A 12,102-nucleotide genomic window follows, 5' to 3' on the forward strand; every position below is an offset into this window, starting at 1 on the left:
TCAGAAATGACCGTGGGATTACAACACATCCATCAAGGTGTACCAGGGCCTCTGTTCCCCACTGAAGGCTGTGAGAGCTGCATTGCCTCTAAGGACCTCTGTGCTTAGGTTGGAATATGGATGAGAAAAGGGGTGAGTTCCTGCTGGAAAGTCCAGCAGACAGTGCTATGACTTCACTTTCCTTATGAAATGAAGCACTAGCAAGAACAACAATTTTGGCCTGGCTGGGGCCAAATCTCCTATCTCAAAGAGGTTATTTGGTAAGCCTGGGGCAGCAGGGCTGTTGTGTGTGTCCAGTGTGGACTGCTGAGGGGAACAAATGCTTGAGAAGTAGCATGAAAAAAGCTGTGCACCTTTCACCTTGGACAGCTTGGAAGAGTGAGGGATGGAGGGAGGAATGGCAGCCTGTGGCCCTAGAGGCCAGGTGAGTTTGGAGAAGGAATTGTGAGCTGCTGGGAAGAGCTGGCTGCTCTGGGGCTCACAGCTGCTGCCGCCTCCAGGATGCCCAGAACATTATCAGGGCTTGCCTCACAGCACCACAAGCAGCCATTTCCATGGTGTTCCCAAATCCTAAAAGGGGAACGGTCAAATAATTTTATCTCCACGTGTTATAGCCCATCTGCTCTGGGCCATGCATGGCACGAGGGAGAGCTGAGGGTGGCAAACATCATCACAGAAAACCTTTCTGGTTGGAGAGGGGGTGGCAGTCCCTTTGTCCACCAGTTTGTGGACATGGGTCCTGTGAGTGCAAGGTCAATGCCCAGCACACCTGGCTGGGGGGACACGGGCTGGGGATGGGCATGGACTTGCCCTGCTCTTCACCAGCCGGGCTTTCGCGTGGCTGACAGACCTGGTTGCTGCCTCAAGCTGTTCACCTGTCCTTGCATAGTGTGTCAGGGACAGCAAGGACCTATCATCAGGGTAGTTTTGGGGCTGGTTTGGGGGATAAGAAAAATTAGCTCACAGAGAGCCAGATAAATGGCTCTGTAGCATCGAGCTAGGTGGACAGAACTGCCTTGCAGCTGCTCTGCCTTCCTGTCTTCTCTCTCCTGCAATGTCTCTCCACCATCCATGGCCTTGGTGGCCCAGAGGAGAGGCTCAAGGTAGCTGATTTCCTGGCCTCTGCCCATGGAAAGCCAAACTTGTGGTTCTTACCACACACGACTTCCCTTTCCTGCAAGGAGGTAGTTGCAGCTGCCCCAGAGTATCTTGTGGCCATAAGGGAAACCCGCCTTCCATCTGGGATCAGCAAGTGGCTTTGCGGGAGGAACGTTCTGTGTGCAAACTTGGCCTGATGAAAAGAGCTTTGTTGCCTCACTGCCTTCAGCTGGTTGGTGCCGAAGAAACCTGGCCTCCAGCTGTGGCGACACAGTTTTAAAGGCGGAAGTGACTGGCACAGCATTTGCTCCGTGGTCGAGATGCAGCTGGGTGGTCCCTTGTGTGATGAATTAGTTAATGTGTGAAGAGCTCTGAGGAGGGAGTAAAGCACGGAGCATTTCTTGTGCCTTCTGAGGATAATGCATTTTAAAGATCAACTTGGGTTTGCCTGCAATGTGTTTGTTTAATTATTTAAAGCTTGTTAGCATATTTTCCTCAAGGGATGGAAAATCCTCAGCAAAAGGATCCTTACACCAGAACAGAGATCGCCATTGTGCACTGAAGGTTTGTGCTCACACCCAGCCACCAGCACTGATCCCATCACGCTGTGCAAATGCCCACCTTCCCAGCTCCAGAGGATGCTTCATTCCAGCCTCTTCTTCACACTCACCAGTCATTAAAAGGCACTTTGTGGGGCAGCTAGGGTTATAAGGGGTAGGTACCTGGTATGGAGAAGGCTCTGAGCTCAACCTCAGCCTTTTCCAAGCCTTTTATGCATGGTTCAAGGTGGGATAATATTAAGACAGACAGAGAAGTACACTTGGGATTCTTGTCGATGCCCAAAGAAGAGCTTTTTGGTTCAGGAGTCTCATCTCCACATGGCTGCACAGTGCAGGACTGTATGAGAAGGTGCAGAGCAGGTTTGGGAGCAAATGGCCTTGCCACAGGACTAAATTAAGCGGATCCCAGGTGCTCTTGCTCTGTCTGGAAACAATTTCTTGCTCAGTTTTGCTAAGCCCGCTGTGACAAATGGCACGTACAAAGCTGACTCCACACTGCTGAAATCCCAAGGGATGGTGCCTCTCTCCTCATTGCTACCCACCTTTAAATGACAGCTTGGAAGCTCTGGCTCCTCTATGCCACCTAGAAGTCTGACCTGCAACCTCCCACTTAAGAGGGAAAAAGCTCTCAATTGCTCTCAACTTTGAGAGAAATCACTGTGTTTCATGTGGGTAGAGGTGTGTGTGCACTGCACTCGGTGAGGTGGTGAGACAGGGCTTCTCTTGAGCATCACTGTCACACCTGGAAGGTGTTACACAGCAAACAAGCCATGCCAGCACCTCCTAGCACCTCCTTTCACCTCCTTCTGTTGCACTGAGCCACGGGTGCTGACAGAGGTGCCATCCTGACTGCGGGACAGTTTGGAAACATTTTGGACGTGGTGTGAGAGAGCATCAAGGCTTTCCTCTCCTCGGCATGGTTCATACCAACTTCTCCATGAAGGAAGAGATGTCACCTCTCTAGCAGCTCAGAGATTTAGAGAGTAAGGGGGACCTTGCTTTCCCCATCTGGGACGGCACATGGCACCCAGTTTTCCCAGTTTTTCGGTACAGCAGGCACTGAGGTACCTGGATACTGGAGCTGGCACCATGTTGCCTTGTGTGTGCTGGAGGCTGTAGCACCATTTTCTTTCACTGCAGCACAAATTGCAGGGACTGCAATTAGGGATTGCTCTTAGATTTGCTCTGACATTGTAATGGGGGACCCCAGAGACTGAGCACTGTTTACACTGGCAAGGCTTGACGTCCTCATGGCATTTGAGCTGGGTCACCGCAGATTCAAATTGTTGTTGATTTTTATTTTGTATTTACCCATGGAATCTGGACTCAAGGCTCAACTGGGGCATGGTGGCTGGTTTCCACGAGGTCCATCCTTCAGCCAGTTTTACAGCCGAGTTGGCTGAGGTGCAAAGAGGTCAAGAGCCCTGAGTGAAACACGCCGAATAGGAGGCTCATTAAGGGCTGAACTCCAGACCCGTGCTCCCAGTCCTCTGCTCTAATCACCAGGCAAGACATGGGAGAGCCTCATGGGGCTGATGCTGATGAAAGAAGAGTCAACAGCTTTATTTTGCAGCTTTATTAGCAAAACGATGTAAAGCCAACGTGCCTGACTCTGTTATTGAACGAGTAATCTCCGTGTGCTTACACTCAGAGCTTCCCAGCCGTTTAACTAGGAGACTGAACAATAAAGTATGTTCGGTCTGAAATGGCTAGAGCAGAGGCAAAGCAGGAGGTAAGCTGTCTAATTGGAGAAGTTGCAGCGGGATTCTCACCCCAGGGGTCTGTCCTTTGGGATTAATGGTTTGCTGACATCTGGGTTGCGTGGCACTGCTGCCTTGCCCTGGGTCCCACCAGGACTGATGGCAGGGAGCCAGAAAACAGAAAAATAACTCCCCAAACTCTTACAACAGAGATGATGAAGATTTTTATGCTGTCAATATGGAGGCTTTTGGGAGAAATAAACTGTCAGCTTCTACCCTGAGACATAGGGGTGTGACTTCTCTTGGCTTCCAAAGCCACCTAAGGAAAGAGCAGGAACAGGGAAATACAGGCTCTTCTCCTGACACCAGGGGTTGTCCCAACAGAGAGAGCCCCACCACCTTTTCCCATCCAGTTTTAAGGGCCTGAAGTTTACACTCTGCTGAGGGATCTGGACAGGCTGGATTGATAGGCCAACACCAGTTGTATGAAGTACAGCTTGGCCAAGTGCAGGGTCCTGCCCTTGGATCATAACAACCCCAGGCAGAGCTACAGGCTGGGGGCAGAGTGGCTGGAAAGCTGCCCAGCAGAAAAGGACCTGGGGGTGCTGGTCAACAGCAGCTGAACATGAGCCAGAGTGTGCCCAGGGGGCCAAAAATGTCAGTGGCATCCTGGCCTGGATGAGAAAGAGTGTGTCCAGCAGGACCAGGGCAGGGCCCCCAGTAGTCAGCACTGGTGAGGCCACACCTCAAATCCTCTTTCTAGTTCTGGGCCCCTCACTACAAAAAAGACATTGAGGGGCTGGAGTGAGTCCAGAGGAGGGCAACAGAACTGGGGTGGGGTCCAGAGCACGAGGCTTTTGAGGAGGGTCTGAGGGCACTGGGGCTGTTTAGGTTGGAAAAAAGGAGGCTCAGCGGAGACCTCACCACCTTCTACATCTCTCTGAAAGGAAGATGCAGCGAGGTGGGGGATGATTTCCTTTCCAAAGTAACAAGAAATAGGACAAGGCAAAATGGCTTCAAGCTGTTCCAGGAGACATTTAGATTGGATATTAGGAAAAATGTCTCCATGGGAAGGATTGTCAAACACGGAAAAAGCTGCCCAGGGAAGGGTGCAGCCTGGGGGTATTTAAAGACACGGCATGTGGCACTCAGGGACATGGTTTCATGGTGCACTTGGCAGTACTGGGTTGAGGGTTGGACTTGATGATTTTAATGGTCTTTCCAACCTAAATGTTTCTATGATTCTATGTCAGCTACTCAGGATGATGCCTTCATGGCAAATGCATGGGCGCCTGTTGCATGTGGCATCCTCTTCTGGTTTGGCAAAGTGGTCCCAAGTCCATCTCTGTCCAGGCATGCACCTGTTTGTGGCATGCCAGGCTCTCGAGGCAGGACTTGGACTTCTGTCTGCAGTCCTTCTCAGCTGCAGGCAGTACTGAGCCCTCGGCCACCACCAAGGACAAATTCCTTTTCCCTAGATGGGGTGCCTGAACTAGTTAAGAGAAGGAGGTAGCAGCTAGAAGTTGGAGGAATCACCATTCAGAGACACCCATTTCTTTCACTCCTGTGAAAGAGACACTGCTGGGTACTGGCTCAGATGCAGAGCTTTGGGGGCCACCAAACAGGTGAGATGTGTCCCACTACCAACCACTTGTCACTTGCCTCTCCCTCTGGGAGTCTTTCGAGATGAAACCAAGTCACTGCCCCAGATCCCGTCCTCCTGCTTCTCTTTCCCCTGTGATCCCATTGGAACCATCTACTGATGCTGATGAAACACTGAACATGGAGAAATAAAAAAAAATTAAAAGAGTATCCAAATGTGCTACAGCTCAGGGACTAAATCAGACACATATGCTACAAACCCCTTGGGAGGGCCATCACCCCAGCTACTCCACACCACAGTGCAGTGGCTCACACAGGCTCAGAGCTCACCGTAAATCAAACTAAAGTACTCAGCCTGTTGTGAAATCCACCCACACCCTTGCTTTTTGCAACCTCGGGAAGAAAATGGCAAATTAATCCTTTTTTAAAAAGGATGAGTCGGTTCCTTGTCATTCTCTGCGTGGCTCAGGATATGATAGTTTCTGCTGCATAAATACAGATTGTTTCTTTTCACAAGTTCCCTTTCATCAGACTGAGAGGAAGGCCTGGAGGTTGTTAAAAAATGTGAAAGAAACTTGCTTCCCAATTAAGGTCAATCTCTTTTATCAGAGTCTTTGCATATAAACCTCACTTTCATAAGGATTTCTGTAAACTCCATCCCCAGCTCTGACGAACTGGGAGATGCCCAAGTCTCTGAAGGAGCTGGAGAAGAGGCTGCCTTCTTTCCCGGCTCGCAGCGCAAAGCAGGAATCTGATCTGTCATGATGACTGAGAACATGTCACAACAATCTGTTTGCGTTCTTCAGGAAAGAAAAACATCTTTCTCTCCCCAAGCTGTAAGCTAATTTGGAGATTTTGCAAGCTGACATGCAACCTGATTAAAATGACCTCAGGCCAACAATTCTTCTTAGGCAGCTCCACAATTAAAGTCTAGACCTATCTGTAGCTGAGGGATTTTTTTTTTCCCCTTCAAATCCCTTTTAAGGAGGAGAGTTCTGTGTTTTTATTTTTAAATCTACATATTTGGAATTTTTCTTTTACACTTTGCTTCTACTGTAGCAGAATGTGCTAAGGGGATCTATATTTTTTCACATTTTGAGCAGATGAAACTTGTACGCAGAAGCCCCAGTTTCTTGCCTGCTGGAAAAATATACTGAATTTCGGAGGAAATAATACATGAATAAACTCGAGGACTCTAAGAAATACCCAAGGCACTTTGTGGCCTACATAAATCTGCCCTCTGAGGTAAAAATGTTGTGCCCTCAATTTTCCAAAGTCAGTGGATATTTTTGTAATGACCATTGCACTGCTACTGAAATCACTTTTTTGCTTTTCGCAATTAGTTAAGCAGTGGGATCAGCTTATTAATCTGCTGAATTTTTGTGAGCCCAGAGGTTTGTCAGGCAGCAAGCAATGGGACATAAATGGGCACCTTCTGGCCAGATGTTTTTCAATGAGTAACCCCTAAATTTAATTCAGTGGTCTGGGGAGATTTGGTGATTTGTCCATGAATGTTTTAATGCCCGTTTCTTTAAAAAATCACTGGTCATCTGTCATTCGTCATTCACTGGAGGTAATTCCAGGAGAGATTTTTCTTCCCCTTTGCTGATTTGGCTCAGCCTGGATCATCATCTGGTTTCTAGTTTGTCAGCTGGCTAAAGTGATTGACAACTTGTGTTTTGCTAATGCTCTTCACAGAGTAATGAGATCCCCTAAAGGGTTTTATTTATGAATTCAAATTATATACTTTTGAATTACCAAGTAAACTGGAGTGACTTGCAGACTAACTTTTTAGCTTCCCTGAAATACCCTGTACAGCCATGGTTATTTGACACTGGTTCCAGGCCCCCGAGCTGGGGTGGGAGTTTTCCTGGGTGCAAGGGTGGGATGGTGACAGGGGATGCCGGTGGCTTTACACTGGGGACCCACGGTGGGTCACTGCGTGCCCGTCCCCAGCCCGGGCAGCTCCCTGCCTTGTGTTTCTCCGGCTGCCTGGGGGGGTTGAACACATGGGCTTTTCTCACCTGATTGCACCACCCTGCCTTGGCTTTAGCTCTTATACAAGACTTCTCTTCTTGGATTACTTCAAGAGGAATTTGCCTCCTGGCTCATTTCTTTCTGCAGACACTGCTCCAGCTCAGAGGTGGAAACTTCCCCTGAGGAGGTGAAGGAGATGTCTCCTGGGAGCAGAAACCCTAGGAAAGTCAGATGGAGGCTGTCTCACTGCTCACAGGCAGGCTGGGCAACCCCCCCTCCTCCTCCTCATGCCCCAGGAGAGTCCCCATTCTGCCCTGCCATGTTCTGCTTTCCCTATTTCTCACAGGTCCTCATGTCCCAGTCCCAGTCCCGAGTGGGAGCTGACAGAGCCCAGACAGCTGGCATCTGTTTGGGGAATAATACTGCCTTTGGTGAAGTTACACCTACAAGGGGAGAAGGACACATTCCCTGACCCAGCTTGCTCCCAGGACCCTCCCAGGCCATGCAGGAGCTGGGTCAGAAGCTTTTTAGAAATCATAGAACCATGAAATGTTTGGGGTCAGAAAGGACTTTGAATATCACCAGGTTCCAACTCCCCTGCCATGGGAAGGAATACCTTCCTCCAGTCCAGGCTGCTCAGAGCTCCATCCAACCTGCCCTGCTTCACAGGATGGGGCACCTACGACCTCTGTGGGTAACCAGCGCCCCATCACCCTCATCTCTTCCTAGTACGTAATCTGTATTCTTTCTTTCAGTTCGAAGCCATTCCCACTTGTGCTGACGCTATACGTCCTTGTCAGAAGTCTCTCCCCAGCTCTCTTGTAGCCCTTTAGAAGGGCTGTAAGGGGCTACAAGAAGGCGCTACAAGGTCACCCTGGAGCTTTCTCTTGCCCAGGCCGAGGACGGCCGGCTCTGCCAGGCCGCCCTCACGGCACAGGCGCTCCCTCTGCAGCGCAGCCCTGCTGCCGTGCGCGCAACGCAGCCGCCGGCTCAGGGCTGACCCTCCTGCCCCGCACCAGGCTGGGAACCCCCAGGAAATAAGGAGCTCGGTCACCAGAGAGCTCCTCGGTCGTACCACACACTACGATTTTAGCACATCCCGCTGCCTCTCGGCTTTCCGGACGGGGCCGCGGGCGTCTCCCGGCCCCGCCCCCGCGGGCGCCCCCCGCCCCCGCCGTTCCCGCGCGTCCCCACAGGGCCCCAGCGGCGGGGCCGGGCCCGCACCGCCCCCTGGCGGGACCCGCCGGCAGCGCCCCGGGAGCGCCGCCGCTCCGTCCCGGCCTCGGGCTCCGCATCCGCCCCGACCCCGCCGGGACACGGGGGAGCGGGGCTCTAACAGGGCGCAGACCCTGGCTGGAAGGTCCTGTTCAGAGGGACCGCCCGCCCTGGGTGGATGGGGCAGACGCCGTGGGGTACCGAAGGCTCTCTGGATCATGGATGCGCTTGGATGTGCTCCCGTGTGGGCTGCCGCTGGCAGCGCGGGTGCCCGGGCGCAGCTCCGCGCGGGGCTGGCACCCGCTGCGGGCTCCGGTGCGGCTGCGGCCGGGGCAGGTTCCCTCGCCATCGCATCATGCCTTCCAGCCCCGTTCCCTTCACGCCTTACACTTCTGATTGTCTTGGATTAAACATTACCAGAGGAAATAATACTAATAGCCTTTCACAGCGAAGAAATCAACTTCTAAGGCATTTGTTATGGAAAGGATTATAATAAATTAAATGCTTAAACTAGCACTGTGCAAGCATTTTTGTCTTGGATCAAAATGTTTGCACTGGCTGTTTAAACATTTAATTTATTATAATGAGAAATATCATTGTAAAAATAAGCATGTTAATTAAACCTGAGTTTTGCAAATGTGAGTCATCCCATGTGGACACAGTATAATGAATATAGACAGGTAGAGTCTGCATGCCCTTTTTTTTCTCATTAAGAAAATTAACATTTACATCTTTAAACCCTGCAGCTATTAGTTATTTTTAATGAAATGTGTTGCCATTTCAAAGTTAAGCTCTTATATGATGCAATCAGATATTGCTAGGTCAGGGAAGAACTTTGCAAATTAAGTTGCAGAGAAGTTGTTTGCCACAGATAATTGATTAAAGTTGTTACATGGATAATCAATTTACGCAGTTAAATAAATAAAAATAAATAACTGCTAAGAAAACCCAGGTCATGCCAGGGTGGTAAAACAATGCAGTACCCCGGCCATCCTGGGGCCCAAAGGAGCCATGAATTTGGAAGCGACAGACTGAACCTCTTTGTTATCATCTGACAGGGCACTAAGGGACTGTGGGGACTTCTACAAAGGCGATTTGGACAGTGATGGCTTGCTGCTGGTGTGAGTGAGAGAGGATGGAGGCAAGACTCTCTTTCTCTTTCAAGTGAAGTGACTGGAAGAAATTTTTTCTACCTTCTCATGCCACTGGTCTCTGGTGCATCCATCTGGTCTTGTCCTGGATTCATTGCATGTGTCAAGCCGTATGCTGATATGTAAACAAAACGCACTTGGATTTACTCCCAGCTCTCTCACAGATACGTGGCATAGCCTTGAACATGCTCCTTTACCTCCAAGGGTTCATAAAATGTTTTCAGCTACGGCCTTGCAAAGGGTAGAGGTAGTGTTACTCTGTTTTAATTAACATCCTGCCAAGCTGTGTGTTCAGAAGTACCTCGGGTCTCTTGTAATTGTACATTTCTCCAACAGGCAAAGGTCACAGCAGGCTGCCAGCCCTGGCTGGATCCCATTGCTGAAGTGATCTAGCCCCCAAGGGAGGGAGGGAGGAGAGGGAAAGTCTGGTGCAGAAGTGAAATTAAACTCTAGGGAGGGAGGAGACCTTGGTGAATTATTTTCTAGGAGCTGCAGCAGAGAGCTGAGGCTGCAATGCACTCACTTAGACACACATTATACAGTGTATTTGGGTCACACCCCAAATACGCTGTATACTGTTGCCCCACACGCATAGATTCAGGTAGCAAATTTGTAGACAAAACCAATGTTAAAATTTTGATTTGCAGAGGTGCCTCTTCATGCTATTCTCTAGCTAGTTGTCCACTGAACCTGCTCTTAGTGTCTGCTGTAGGACTTTTGGAAAGTCAAGGCTCTTGAATTTCTTCCAAGTCCAGTGGACATGTTTTGCATGGGAAAAGAGGAAGAATTAAGCTGAGGAGCCTCTGTACATAATGACATTGCTTATTTAACTAGGGATCATCCTCTCAAACCTTTGTGTGTTTGCAGCCTTTAGATGGCTTAGTCCCCCTTCATGTAGGTCCCTGTCTTCCCAAACTCCCTGCTTTTTTTTGTCTTCTCACTGTCAATGGAAGAGTTTTCTAGGTGAAGGGAGGAAGTTGTTGCCCTTTCTTCTTCTTTTTGTTCCTCTGAACTCTCTATCATCATGACCTCTGCTGACATCCTACAAAACTCCCCTCTTCTTGCAGGACCAAATTTAAGTTATCCCGAAGCTATGTTGCTTTAACCACAAAGGAATATTTCTACACAGAGCATGAACCTGTGGGAAAAAAGGAGAACTTGTCTGCAGGGACCTTTGGGCTGGTTGTTCTTCAGTGAGTTGCCCCATCCTGAGGGGATGGAGCACATGGCTGTGGTACAATGGCCATGAACAGAGAGACCAACCTGGACAGGGTCAGGACTCATCACCCTGGCAGAGGGCTGCAGCCACCAGTCAGGGGGGTAAAAGCTACTGGGATCTGGGCTGCAAAGACAGGGCTGCTTGGCAGACATCTCAGGGAGAAATGTCATTCCTGTCACCCAGCACTGGGCCATCCACTTAGGAGAATGGATAGGAGGCAGCCTCCACTTCTGGCCTCCAGCGTGTTCATCCAATGTCAGTTAAGGCAAAGGTGCACAACTTGGGACAGTTTTCAGACCTGAAAGATGAAGTTGCCACAAATACCTCTACATTCTTCAGCAGCATTTGACTATAGCACCACACAGCATTACTTCCTTACCTCAGATGTGGGGCTGGTGGGTCCTCCTTACTCAAAAAGTACCCTCTAGGCACAGTAGCCAGCCATCCACTGCAGCAGGAGCTGACAGGCAAGTGGGGTTTGCCTGCTGCAGGCTGAGTGCTCATGCATGTGGCTCTGAAGATTCTAATGCCCACTCAAAAATAATTAATAATTGCCAACTGAATGAACCCACTGGCTTCTCACACCCAGGCTAAGTAATTGCATTTCTCAGCTTGGCGGCCATCTGCTTCCTTTCTATGGGCATCATGGGCAAGAGTGTGAAATCAGCTTTGCTTGTCCAGCTCAGGAGAGATCTGTATCATTGCTGAGGGGGAAACCAACTCCAGGGAGCTTCTCCTAACCATCCATTTGAATAAGGAATACTTGAAGACCGTGGTGTATATGGTGGGAAGTAACACTTCTCTTCAGTTACTAATCCACGTTCTTCAAGCTAAATTTGAGCTTAGGTGACAGTTGAAGAGTCAGTGGCACTACCACTAGTAATGCTAAGCCTTCAAATTATCCAAAAGGCTATGTTTTCTCCTTGATCAACCTTGAAATCGATTAGAAACCTCCTGAGGTTTTACGTTACATATAAGCTGATCTACTCTGTTGGCTGCTGCTCAAAACCACAATCCTATCTTCTTTCCAGGCCCTGGGGCCCTCTTCTCTCTCTACTCCCTTCCTAGCATTTGCTTGACAATGCAAAGCTGGATGAGCTAAATGTGCAGCAATCTACCTGATTTTGTTACTTTGGTACATCTGTCCATGTGCAGATGACTTTCCTGGGTGGTGCTGTCAAAGGAGTCAGGGGAAAATGAGGCTGGAGCTGGAGAGGATGGACCATCCCTTTAGGTGACACTGCACTCACCTGAATTTCTATATCCACAAGATCTGTTCCTGTGTTTAGGATAGGTGCCTAGTCTGCTGTCATGTACAAAGGTGAGGTAGTCAACACAGTTATGGGAGACTAGGGAGCAATAGTGAAAAGAGAATGCAGGTGCCTACTGTGAGATGTTGACCTCCCTAGACCCCCTCACCAGCTCTCCTTGTCTGCCATGGGAGTACAGGTGCCTGTCATTCATGTAGACTCTACACATTGGCCACAGAAGTCACATCTGTCTGAATCTCCAGCTAAACCCCACCTGGTGTCTCTCTGCCTTCAGGGTCTGGGCTAAGGCAGCATTTTCTCGCACATTTT

This window comes from Pyrgilauda ruficollis, unplaced genomic scaffold, assembly GCF_017590135.1.
Source record: "Pyrgilauda ruficollis isolate IOZ18807 unplaced genomic scaffold, ASM1759013v1 scaffold20, whole genome shotgun sequence".
Lineage (NCBI taxonomy): Eukaryota > Metazoa > Chordata > Aves > Passeriformes > Passeridae > Pyrgilauda > Pyrgilauda ruficollis.